Below are 12,807 nucleotides of genomic sequence, written 5' to 3' on the forward strand. Positions count from 1 at the left end.
ATTAGGGTGTCTTACTCATTTTCTTCGTGGCAGTGGTTTACTGAGAGCGTTGTGGGCTTTTGTTTGTTTTCATTGCTCTTCTTCTGTTTATCTCTTGCACCTTGAAGTGTTTCTGCAATGTCAGCTGTGTGCCAAGTGACAGATGAAAGTTACAGTATTTGAGGAGAAATTCTAAATCCAGTTGTTTCTTTTAGTTTTGGTTTTTTTTAATAGGAAAAGTTTTTTAACTTAGATTTTTACACACAAATTTTTATGCTGACCCTCTTGAACTCAGTGAGTATTGTACAGCTCCTAATTATATTTAAATGGGGCTGTCTTAAAATAAGAGCTCTAAACTTGCCTTTGGCATATGTTAAAATTAATGGAGATGTTCTAAGTTTGTTGAAGTCTACCAATGAACTGTAGGAATCCTGATCTTAGCAAAAGTAAATCTTGAACCCACTCAAGCTGTGACTCTTTGACCACCTTACAGTTTGCAGATTTCTAATGCTTTCTATTGTTTATTTGGATGTTCTGGATACTGTTGTTATTTCTCCCAGAATGAGTGGTACAAATAATGACTTTTCTAAGTATCCACAACTTTGGTTCACTGTTAGTGTACCTAGTGGCTATTTATGGGACTGTGTGTGGCTTGGTCTTTAGTGGTGAAAGAGAACACAGGTCCAATTTTTCAGGGTTTTTTTTTCAATGTTTTGGAAGGTCCATGGAATATTATTTGTTAGTTTCCTTGGGCACAGTGGTTTTATGCCTTTGCCTCCAGGAGCTGAATAGCAACTTCTTAAGCCAGTGACAGCGAAGTTTAAATTCTTTTCTTAACTGAAAAGAAGCCATCTTTGAGTGCATCTTGTTCCTGTTTTGTGGGGAATAACCTTTTAAACCAAATACACTGTGCAGTATCTCTTCAGTACCTCTCTGGAGGTACAAGTCTGATTTCATGCTTTTCAATTGCTGCTTTCTCTCAGTTGTGGAAGGTTTAATTGAACAGCTAAGTTTAGAGTTCCTTTTCCCCACAAGTTCTGGAGCTTTCAGCTGTCTTCAGACTGACACCTTCTGTTTGGAGTGATAGTAGAGGCTGTAACAAAGATAAATCTGTAAAGCTAGATTATATCAGTGGAAAGATATGTAGGAGAGGAGCACAAAAGTCAAACATTAGCATCCAAGGCATGGTACCTCTGCAAGGCATGTAATTATTCTGTTCAAAACGTATCAAGTCACATACATTGCATGGTCTCCATATTCATCACAGGAAACTTTTAATGCAAAAAAAATGTAGTGGCAGGACTACATGGAGCTGATTTCTTGCAGAACAGTTCTGTGAGGACTCCTTAATAACATCTTAAGATAGATATTCAGAAATAGACATCAGTGAAATATTCAGTGTACTTCTGTCATGGTCTTCAGGCTTTTGCAAGTAGCTGATTTATGGTTTTGCTCGTATTTCAGAATTATGTTGGTAATAAGCTGGAAGTTCTCTCACTGCAAAAACAATTTAAAACCTCCGCAACCACTATAATGCTCTCTTCACTTTAGGTGCCTAAATTCAGTTGTGAATAAAGTTACCCAAGCTTCTTGCTGTGGCTGGCAGGGAGCTTAGTGGGACCTGGCATAACAAAGTGCAGTTTTGCTTCTCATAAAACTAATGGTGAGGTTTTTTTGCTGCTGTTGCATGCCTCATTTTTAGCCTTCAAGGAAAGGCTTATCTACAGTGCAAAAAACGCAGCCTTAGTCAATGTGTTCATGTACATAAAAATCAGGATTAGATAGCATTTCCCTTAAGCTTTTGTAACTTCCTGAGTGTTAAATGTGGAGCCCTTCTGGAGTCCAGCCATTTTCACACTTGAAAAGCATGTATCCATGGTTGAGATTCTTTATGGAATGGGGGAAAGAGGGGCAAAAGGACAGCTTGGTACACAAGTCAAGGAAAGCAATATTCAGACAAGGGCAGCTCTGACTTTAAAAAAGGAGAGCATGCACAGGCAAGTGTGAGTTATCTGAAGGTGGTTGGTCCTGCTGCATTTGTTACTCTGTTCTGTGTATTAAACTGCTCTGGTACATACTTTTCCAGTCCTAGTGAAATTCAGGCATATGATTTTGTTAACACGTGGTCAAACCAAACAGAGTTGTGGGTGGGTATTGAGAAAGGTGACAAAATTCTCAGTTTCTGCTGGAATTGAATTGTTGCAGGAGATTTGAGAATAAACCCTGTGTATTTATTTTTGGTTTGTGTGGGTTCCTCTCGGGTCCAACTTAGCTTTCTCCCTCTCCCCACTTTTTTAAAAAAAAATACCTCCTAAACATTCTTCTACTCTGAAATCAATAAGTTAAAATGAAACAGGATTCTGCCTCTTGAGAACTGATAGTTCACTGTGCTTGTAGCAGTTGAAAAACAGAGCATGCAGCAGGGTTTAATCTCATTTAACTGCAACAAGCTAATTTATTTTTTGTTAGTGGCAGTGTGAGTGAACTTATAATTTAATAAAGCTTTACTGTATTAATTGAAATGTTTAATAAACACTTTGTTTCATAGCATTTCTTCTTGTGTCCACAAAACCTCTGAATAAGAGTAATAATGTGTCTACTAAAATAATGACTGTGTAGAAGGTCCAATTTTTCCTCCATCTAGAACATATGCATATACTTGTTTGACTTTCTGAAGATAAATTCTTTTCTGTTAAAATTGATGAGATTTACTCATGAGAGTAACATTAAATGTGTACAGATGGAGGATCAGGTACGTGGTTTTCTGGATATGTAGGTGCAATGGAAAGAACAGGAATTACTGGTTTTCCCCTTGTGTCCCAAAGGACTGTTTTCACTTTTACAATGTTTGTTTAGTGTAAAATTAGCAGTGAAATACAAAATCTGCTACAGCAATATTTAACATGCCTTGTGTTCATTGAAAACCATAATCCACAAAGCGTAATGGAATATTTTTCTGTTTTAATAGTATCTATTTGTGCCTGTGTATTTATGAAACATTTAGTCTTGTAAATAAATACAAATTTTAAAACCACTGTGCTGTTTAGCTCATGACATTTTGCTTTTCATCAAAGTTTTTCTTGCATTTAATTGCAGGGGTACATTGGGATACTTTTGTTTCAGGCTTCCTCATTTGTGTTACCGTTGCTGTAAACAAGGCAATTTTGCAATTTACAATCTTGTACTTGGTAAACATATATAATGTAAATAGTTGTTTTTTGTTGTTTTTTTTTTTTTTTTGTGGTAAATCATGTTACACAAGTTTCATTCATTAATATAGAGAAATAATTTCAGAATCTGGTTCTCTGGCCTGCATTCAGAGTATTCCCTATGCTTTGCCAAGTTTCTTGATCTGCCTGTTTGCCGTTGAATCACTGCTGGGTTTTTGGATCATGTTACTGTTTTACCAACTCATGCTGTCACTTGGTGATGTTTAAGGGCTATGAGGACTTAAACACACATCTTTTTCAGGTATAAAGATATTTCTTCTGAACTAATTCTGTGAGTCAAGAATTGATTGTGCACAACAGAAATTGCATATTTAGATTCTCATCTCTTAGGAGTAGTTACATGTACTTATATCAACAACACTGCTTCATTGAAGACTGCTGAACTATTTTTTAGCAGTGAAAGCAGAACAAACAATTTGTCTGGATTATGACAAGTCTTTAGTATACTCTCTCTTGAGATGAGAGTTCCTGTCAGTTTTAAAATCTTTAAATTGCCATTTTTAACTGCAACATAGGGACTCTAAAAAGCCTTCTGTAACTTATCTGGCTTTGTCTTCACCTGCTGTTTTACGTAACAGTCATCACCCTCAACACTTGCATAAGGAAAGTTATAATAAGAATCACTATGTTAGAATACTTCTCAATAAAACTAATTGTATAGTCCTAAAGCTTAGTTTCTCTGTATTTTGTTTCTTTGGCTCCCACCAAACAAGTTTCTTGAAAGTTATTAATTTTTCCCTCTGCTCAGCTGTTACTGGAATGAATTGTTCTTCAGGAGGGTCTACTGTCACCACCAAGACCAAGGGGTAAAAGCATCTATTTCCTCATTCAGCAAACTATGTAAAGCATGTTTAATTCTCTTCAAGTTGGTTTTAGAATGGGCATACAAAATCAAAATGTATGTAATTGAATGCCCTTGTTGGTACAAAATCTTCCTGTTGTAACTTGGTCTGCAACAACTGAAGTAGATGTAGTGAAGGCTCTCAGTATCAGCAGATGAGCTTGCAGTGTGTAGCTTTTGGCAACCTTAGCCAGGATATAATCTGGAATCCTGCATGGAATCTTGGCACCTCATGTGGGTGGGTCAGACTATTTATGTGAGGCAAAATCTGATTTTGGAGTCAAGACCATGAAGTTACTCAGGGAAGGTACTTAATCTTCTCAGACACTGCTTTCCAAGTCAGCAGCCAGGGGCTCCTCCCCCAGCACATAGCAGTGTTCATGATTTGCCTTTGAAATGCAGCTGGAGGAAAGGAGGAAATGTTGCTGGCAATGGACAGACATATTAGGAGGAAAATAGATTTCTTATCTCCTGGGCAAGGGGTGTTCTGGGTCATGTGTATTTTGTGCCTGAAGGCACTGACTGAGCTCCAGCAGCAATTCTGTGAACAAAGTTGAGAACCTGTTCTGTCTGAATGCATTAGGCAGTTTTTTCCTCTTTCTAGTTTTGTGGTTGGTTGTTCTTATTTGAAAGAATAGTACCAGAGCATCATCCAGGAAAAAGAGTCTGTCCTCATGTGTTCTCTGCAGTTTTGTCACTACCAGCAGGATTATGAGAGCTCTTAGGAAGTTTTGTTTGGTTTTTTGTTTGTTTGTTTGTTTGTTTACTTTTTCTTGGTGGTCTGTTGGGGTTTTTTTTTGGGGGTGGGAGGTGAGGGGGTAGTCAAACTGAGTCCATGACATGACACCTGGTTCAGAAAGGGACTCTAAGGCCCAATTTCATCCAGCCTGATTAAACAGCTAATTCAGATGCCGAAGGAAGGAGCATAAATTTCTGGGTAGTTTGTAGAACGAGAGGATAGGGATGGTACCATGAGCATTTCTGCCTACTGAGGGGTTAGGTGGCTGCCCTGAGATGTGAATCTCCAGCTGTGAAGGTAATAAAAACTTCACTGTGTGTGCAGCCTCCTCTGACTCTGCATGAGCAGGGAGGAGCTGGACTCACATCTTAGATGATCCCTTCCAAATTCAGTGATCCTGGAAATGTGACCCCTGAACTGGCCATCCAGTCTCCATGTGTGGATTCTGGTCTTGGTTGTTATTGGGATACTTTCAAAAGGTAGTAAAATCTATGGATAATCTTAGATAAATACTTGATAAGCATTAGTCATCCTCTCAAAAGCTGTATTTTGCTTCACAGCTGTACTGAACAGTGAAAACCTTTAACAATGAAACTGGGTTTGTTAAGTGTTGGGAACCAAATAGAATTAAAAATTGATAAGGAATGAAGTATGCTACTTAAATACAGTATAAGCAGAGGATGCCAGAAGAGGGAGCTGTTCTAAAGATTAGAAAAAAAAAAAGTGTGTTTTGGCAAAGTTATTGCTATAATAGCCAGATATATCATACTACAGGCTTCATGTTCTCCTCTGAATGCACAGGTAAGCATTGACTGATTCTCTACTGTATTATTATTAGAAGAAAAAATAAAATTAGTAGTTTTATAAGACCACATTACAGTGATTAACCAGTTATGTTAGTTGTTGAAGGTCATACAAATGCATTTGATTTGCATTAGGAGGAGTGAGGTAAAGCAAGTTAAATTAGAGCAGAGAATATAAGATTGGGAGAAGCTGGGGCTTCTGTTCCCACCTTTCCATTGGGTTCCTTCTCAGTACATGGCCAATCATCCTCCCAAATTGTGTCCCAAAGCACCAAAAAAATCTTCATTCACATTTACAGTATTTGTAATTACACAATAACCTAAACTTCTAAGCTAGCATTCACAGCTAACACCAATTAAATAAATTAACATAGAAGCACAGCTGCATAGAGTGAGACAACAAATACTTCCTCTCTGGAATGTTTAAATCATTGACCAGCTCTATGGGCAGCTCCACTCTTACTCACTGTGAAAAATTTTTGTGCCAGGGCAGGTATCACCTCCAATGTACAGCAATAAATAGGCAAAGGACATTAAGGAAAATAACTCATCACACGAAAGTACTTCAGGTCTTTTTTAAAGGAATCGTTCATTTAAATTTGGATTTGGGGGGTTGAATTAAGTAAGGCTTCTACATGCAATGATAATTTTTAGGTGAAATTCTGAAAGTGTAAGTACACTAGTACTTATGTTGAAAAAAGCTCCAGAGGTCCCCTGTTCCTACAATAACACTCTTAATCCTGTATCACATATTTCTGGTGACCTAAAGCTGAGGTTGTTTCTTATGTGGATGTTTTCCATGATATTAATATTGTACTTTATGTGTTTATCTTTACCTACCCCTGCTAGTGTAAGGTACAAGTTTTCATGAGTCCTGTTGCCTTTCCTCATTTTGATCATGCCATCCCAAAGAGAGTAGTGCTTCTGTTGTCCATCTTCAGCTGAAACAATGGAGCAGAGAAAAAGGAACTTTTAGGTGTTCAAAAGTGAAGATGTTGCTATTTTACACATCTGGTCCAGGAAATCAACTAAAAAATCTTGTTTGATTGGAGTCTTGGCTGTCTTGACAAAGCCTGTGGGGGGTTATGGAGCTCAGAATGGCAGCTAGTCCAGCTGGCACACTTGAGTCACATGTGGCTGATCAGCAGGAACTGAAAAAAAGTCTGACTTTTGCATCTGATTTGTGTCCTTATTATATGCTGTTCATATCCAAACAGCTGAGAAGCGTGCACAAATACTCTGTTTAGGAAGAATTTCTCTTTTACATTTTATCTTAGCTGCAGCATTCATCCATTCTGTGATATTTGCAGTGTTTGAAATTAAACTTAGTTCTGCAGATACTATACTTGACTGGATTATTTACTATAAAACATTGTTCCTTACTGCGTGGAGAGGATGGCTGTGAATCTGCAGTGCTTTCCTGAAGAGAGGAAGAGAAATGCTGTGCTCTTTTATCATGGTCTTACCTGCAGCATGGGGATTGAAGCAACCACTTGATCTTTGAATGTGTTATTGGCCTGCTGGGCTGCTCATTGCACTGGCTCAGAGAAAACTACCTGGTGTTCCTAAAATTTTCAAGAATGTCTTTCCCTGTACTCCAGCTCTCTGTATTATAATCTTACATGATCAGCATAACATAATTAGAATTTTCCTGGAAAGTCTCTACCATTATCTGCTTTGATTAGCAGGTAACACTTAAGCAATTGAACCTCTCTTTAGATGTGGGTGGCTATTGAGGAGACTGGCCATTCCTATAGCTTTTGCCTTCACACAGTTGTTAGAACCATGATGTTAGGTGTAAAGCAGATGTTCCTGAGTGTAAAGTAGTGTGGAAGTTAGAAACTATTTGTAGAGTGTTCATTAAGACTCACTAGACAATGGAAATCCAAGAGATTATTGCTTGGAGCACTTAAAAAACTTCCTGAGGCCATTATTTTGCAATTCAAAATGTTTGTCAACAATACTGGCATAAGGTATTCCTTTTCCCACCATGCTGTGCCATTCCACCCCTCAGTTATGCCAGAACAATACTTTGAGAGATCATGCTGTGAATTAAATAAATAGATACATTTATTTCTGGGGTCTTTTTACAGCTGGAGCAGTTCCCTGTTTGGGTTCACAGCAGGGCCCCCACAGAGCTGTGCCAGTGTAATTTAGGGGCTGGTGAGCCGTGGTAGGAGGGTGGGAATGATAGGCAGGGGGGAAGGTGGGAGTTCCTTCAGCTGGATTTGCCACAGAACCTTATGTTGTTAAGTTACGGTGTCAGTCCCCAGCACTCAGCACACACATGAGTTCACATGCTCTGTCTGGAGACCTTGGCAAGAGCTGGTGCCCCACCAGCCTCTCCAGGTGGTAGTGATTCCCTGAGAATGCCTCTCCCTTGAGCCTTCTGCTTTTGTTTCCACTGCAGCTCCAGCTGAAGCTGCCAACTCTTTACATTTGACCCTGAGTTCTCAGATTCCGACACCGAGAATTTGTATTTTACATTGAGATTAACTTTTCCCTTTTTTCTGAGTAAAAGAATTGGCTTTCCTACTCTCCAGTAACTGGTATGGGGGATGCAAAAGTCATCACTGAGAGCAGACTGTCCTGTAGAGTTAAAGGTTTGTGCCCCATAACAATCCAGGTAGAAGTACATAGAGTAAGATAAAATGTTTTTCCCTTTCCCTATGATTGGTCTTCTTATCAGCAGGTAAGGAAGTAACAGCACAGGTTTTTATTTCAGTGAGACATAAACACTGCAAAACAGTTTTTATTCTTATGCTTGTATGGGGTGTATATCATTATATTTTGTGTATTTACACTTGGCACAGGAGCAAAAGCATACACACAAACACACACAAATCAAGAAACAACCCACCCATATCTACCTGATATTTCCAAAGGTACTCCTCCCAACTTTTCTAGCCATTTCTTTAGCTCTAATGCAAATATTCATGACTTAATTACAAGATCAGCCTTGTTTCCTCAGGTGATTGTGCATGTAAGATACTGTAAGCTGGAGTTGTTTGTGCATGAAAATTAAAGTATTACTAGCCACTGATTATTTGGTTTGTTTCTTGTTTATAAAATGTGAATAAGTACCACATGATCCTCCCCTTTACTTACTGAGGTAAATAGTTTGACTTCCTGAGGACATTATTTATAGCAGATAATACTAATTTGTCTGTACCTATTTGATTTCTGTTTTCAATCCACACAAAACTTTGAATATGTTAGTGAATTTTCCCTAGGCTTTTTCTGAGACATAGTGGAGGCCAAAGGATAGCAAAATAAAAGCTTGGCTGGAAAGACATGCATGCTTGTAGAGTACCCCCTGAAGGAAAGGTGTGTGTTCTATCCCACATTATATATTTAAAAATTCAATTCTTAGCACACTGTTCTTCATTATTTTTGCTGCTTCTGGACTACTTGTGACTAATATTTTAAAATATGCTGACAGTTTAGCTTTGTTTACTGGGTCAGCCCACGAGCTTCCATTGTCTTCAGAACAGAAAAAAACATAGTCTTTCATTAAAAATAAAAACTTCCTCATGCAGAGAGGAGCCTGTATGTCAGATCTAGGTTTGAAATATGCAATTTTTTTTTTAATTTCCCAGTGCTCCAGAAGTAACTCTGATGGGGGCTTGGCACAGTTGAGCTTGTTAAGTTTGAGAAGGCAGAGTAATGACAGCATGGTTGAATGTCCAGCTGTGTTTGACAGTACTTCCCTCCACTAAATCTGGGTGGCAGATGGGACTTACTGAAGTGACTTACTGAAATTTCTCAATCCACAGCCTTCTTTTGGTGTCCTCTCCCTACTAATGAGGCGTTTTCAGCATGGATCCTTCCTGCCTGGCTCTGTGAGCAGCATCAGGGGAGGAAGTGATCCCTCTCCTGCAGCATGCAGTGGCTTGAGTTGGCCAGAGTTATGGAAAAGTTGTGTTCTGGAGTATTTTTCTTGATTTGAAAATTTTAAAAAAGATCTGTTTCTCTTCATGGGATATCTGAGGCAGGATGGAAGAAGAAATTGCTTAGTGAAGGACTTACCTATGAAGGAAATCCAGTGTTTCCATGCACATCATGTACAAACAAAGCATTTAAAGTGTTTAAAGCTACAGCAGCAGTGTATAATGTACTTACTTTCTGGGAGCTGATACCAGAAATACCTGAGCTACTATGAATTTGCCTTGATATTAAACATTTTGACTTAGTTGTATCTGAAAAGAATGAAAACTAAAAATCCTCTTTCAGATTCTAGTTAACACATGGTCTCATTTCTGTCTGATAGTAACTCTTATAGATCACTAAATCAGTACTAGAAATAAATATGACCCATTATGTTCAATATCTGGATTATGGAAAACAGTATGACCAGAAACTCAGTTAGTTATAACTCTTGCTCTTGTTTTTCTGTTATGGGCATGGGAGATTTTGTTCACTGTCCCGATTTCCCTTTTTGAAAACAAACCTTGATTATCCTAGTTGGATTAAAAAACTCTCATAGGAATAAGTAAATACATAGTGATACATAAATACTGCCTTCAATCTCTAAGTTTTAGATATTTTTTATCCATTGTCACAGCCTTCTCTTAAGAGCCAGAAACTCTTGGCAATAGATCTTGAATGGGTAAATAAATGTGCTTGTGAAGTGATTTGTGTTTTATGTTTTCCTGAAAAAAGTGTTTCAGTTGAAGTCTTCATGGAGCATCTACTTAGGACCAGTATTAATACCCCACCTACAAGGCCTTTTTCCTCAGTCAGAAAAGCAGTGGTTTCAATGCAAAGAGTCTGTTCCTAAGGAAGTGTGTTGGTAAATCTTGGTTTATCCATGTTCAGAACAGTCTGCTCTTTTATCTTGCATTTCTGAAGATTCAAGGCAGATGCAAATGCAAAATTAGTGCTCTAAATCACCTTAGATTGTTGGTTTCAAATGCAACATTCTTGAAGTTTCAATACACAAAAATTGCAAAAACACATTTTCAATCTATTTTTCTGAAATTAACTGTCTTGGTGCTCTCTGTTGCCATTTATTTCCTGTCTGTTACTACCTTGATAAAACAAAACAAGCAATAGCTAAAACTAATAACCCCAAAGTACCCAAACCTGTGCGTTTTCTTATTTTTTTTTAATTCTTACCAGTGGTAGAATATAGGAAAATCTGATACAGGTTTGGAAATATTCTTTTTGGTGCCTTTTGAGTGTATTGTTTCCTTTCTCCTTGCATATAATTTAAAAGTGATCAAATTTTCAGAGTTGTGTGTCTGCACAAAACAAATAATTTGTGGTTATCTTGGGTTTGAATTATTTTTTTCCCATCTTTGTCTTTTTCCTGCTGCTGTTGTCTCATCAGGGCTATGTTACTCAGATGTTTCATAGGCTTTCTTGTGAACCCATTTGACATCAAGTCTCGTGTTCCTCTTCATGCACTTCCTTTGTTCTCCCTCTTTCTTTTAGGAGGTTTGTTTTCTTCTGGTCCAGTGCTGCTTCAGACCACAAAGCTGGCTGAAAAATTCCCACTGGGAATTTCAGACCCAGCACAGAACTCACAGTAGCCTCTCTGCCAGCATTGGTTGTAGGATGGTTTGGGTCAGACCAACCACCTCTGGGGTATTAAAAGTAGTTATATCTGTGTTCATCTGCTTAAGAGACTGTGTATGTGTATATGTGTACTAGGAGATCTAACTAAATGTTTTCATTTTTCATTTACTATGGGGAAAACAGCACACAAAAATTATTTAATTGTAAGCACTAGAAAATTCTGGGTTCTACTATTGAAAAGTGTGAAAAAATGGCTATTCCATTGAGAACTCAATTATTTCAGTTTTATGTCTCAGTCTTAACTCCCTTCTAAGAAGCATTAGTTCACAGACACATTAAAAAATTAAAATCAAGGCTTCTTTTGTATTTATGTACCTCTTTTGGTTGAGATGGTAGAAGTAATTTTGAAGTCCATCTGTGGACTTTATAACCCTTGCAATATTGCTTAATTACAAAGTTCAGTAGGTTTGCAGTGGATGAAATCAGCATTTTGGACTTCATATCTTATCTGCCTGGATAGATGCTGTTAATTATTGCCATGGGAAAACCAGCATATACTGTGACATTTTTTAGCTGGTAATTTTAATTCACAAGCTTCAGGCATTCTTGTCACTTGGGCAAAAACAGCTGTGTTAGGTTAATTCAGGTTTATCAGACTGTCTGTGGGTTTTCTTTAGAGGTGAATGAACCTACATTTATCCTAAAAGTGAAGCAGCATTAGGGAACAACAGACAAGCTTATTGGCTTTGCAAAATATATACAAAGAATGTGTATTATAAAATCCTATATGTAAGCTTTATAGCTGTGTCAAACTAATAACAGTGTATGTGTGTAGGAATATATGGGGAAAAAATGTGAAATGTTCTTGAAAAATCTCTCTAATAAGCTGTGTTACAGACACCTGGCTGAATCCTTCTGAGATTCCCTATTTTCACAACTCAAGCAAATATCTCACAGTGCTTTCCAGCCAAATTCACTATTCCAGAGTTAGAGAGGATCAAACAGAGTTTTCACATGTGTTTCTGTATAACGTCCTTGTAATGTTTTGCTGCTTGGCTGATGCTGCTCCCCCAGAGTAGGGACTATAAAGGGATACAGGACGAAGAATGCCAGACCCTGAGACGTGTAAACAGGTGAAAGTTGCATTGACATGAGTTTATGATGGTCACTCCAATGTTATTTGACATGTTTTATATGAAATCCCTTGACCTTGCATGTCAGAGAGACCTGTGTGTTGCCTCTTAAGGCCTGCTCACCAGCCACGGTGTCAGATTCTGCACTTTTCTCCCAAGTGTGAGAACATCATTGTGTGTTCTGCATGCTCCATTTAAATTCTTCTGACATCTGCGTGGGCTGCTTTCCATTCATTAACATAGGGTAGTTGCATCTTCTTCCATGGTGGCTGGTCACATGCCAAAGGCAGATTAAGTTTCCTTGAGCAAGGAACTTGTCACTGAGGCTCTTCAAGCTGGAGCTGGGAGCTTTGGCAGCTCTGTGAAGAGACAGTGAGAATCATCACCACAAAAATGATTTTTATGTGTCCTGCTGTGCACCCCTGGATTTCAAATTTGCTTTATAGCTGCCCTTTTTATTTTATTTTTCTTTTTAGAAGCTGCATTTGTTTTTCCATGCAAGAGACTATAGTGTAAATACTGCAGCATACCCTTCATTCTGAAACTGTGGGTTATTTCTAAA

General features: G+C 38.1%; 1 protein-coding gene across 1 annotated transcript in view; it reads left to right on the forward strand.

The window, feature by feature from the left end:
• The window catches only part of LDAH (lipid droplet associated hydrolase), a 112,591-nt gene that overhangs the window by 13,593 nt on the left and 86,191 nt on the right, over positions 1–12,807 (forward strand). The gene's annotated exons all lie outside the window — the stretch shown is intronic.

The sequence above is a fragment of the Melozone crissalis genome, unplaced genomic scaffold, assembly GCF_028551555.1.
Source record: "Melozone crissalis strain CALT ecotype California unplaced genomic scaffold, PUWL_Pcris_2 ptg000027l_1, whole genome shotgun sequence".
In the NCBI taxonomy this organism is placed as follows: domain Eukaryota; kingdom Metazoa; phylum Chordata; class Aves; order Passeriformes; family Passerellidae; genus Melozone; species Melozone crissalis.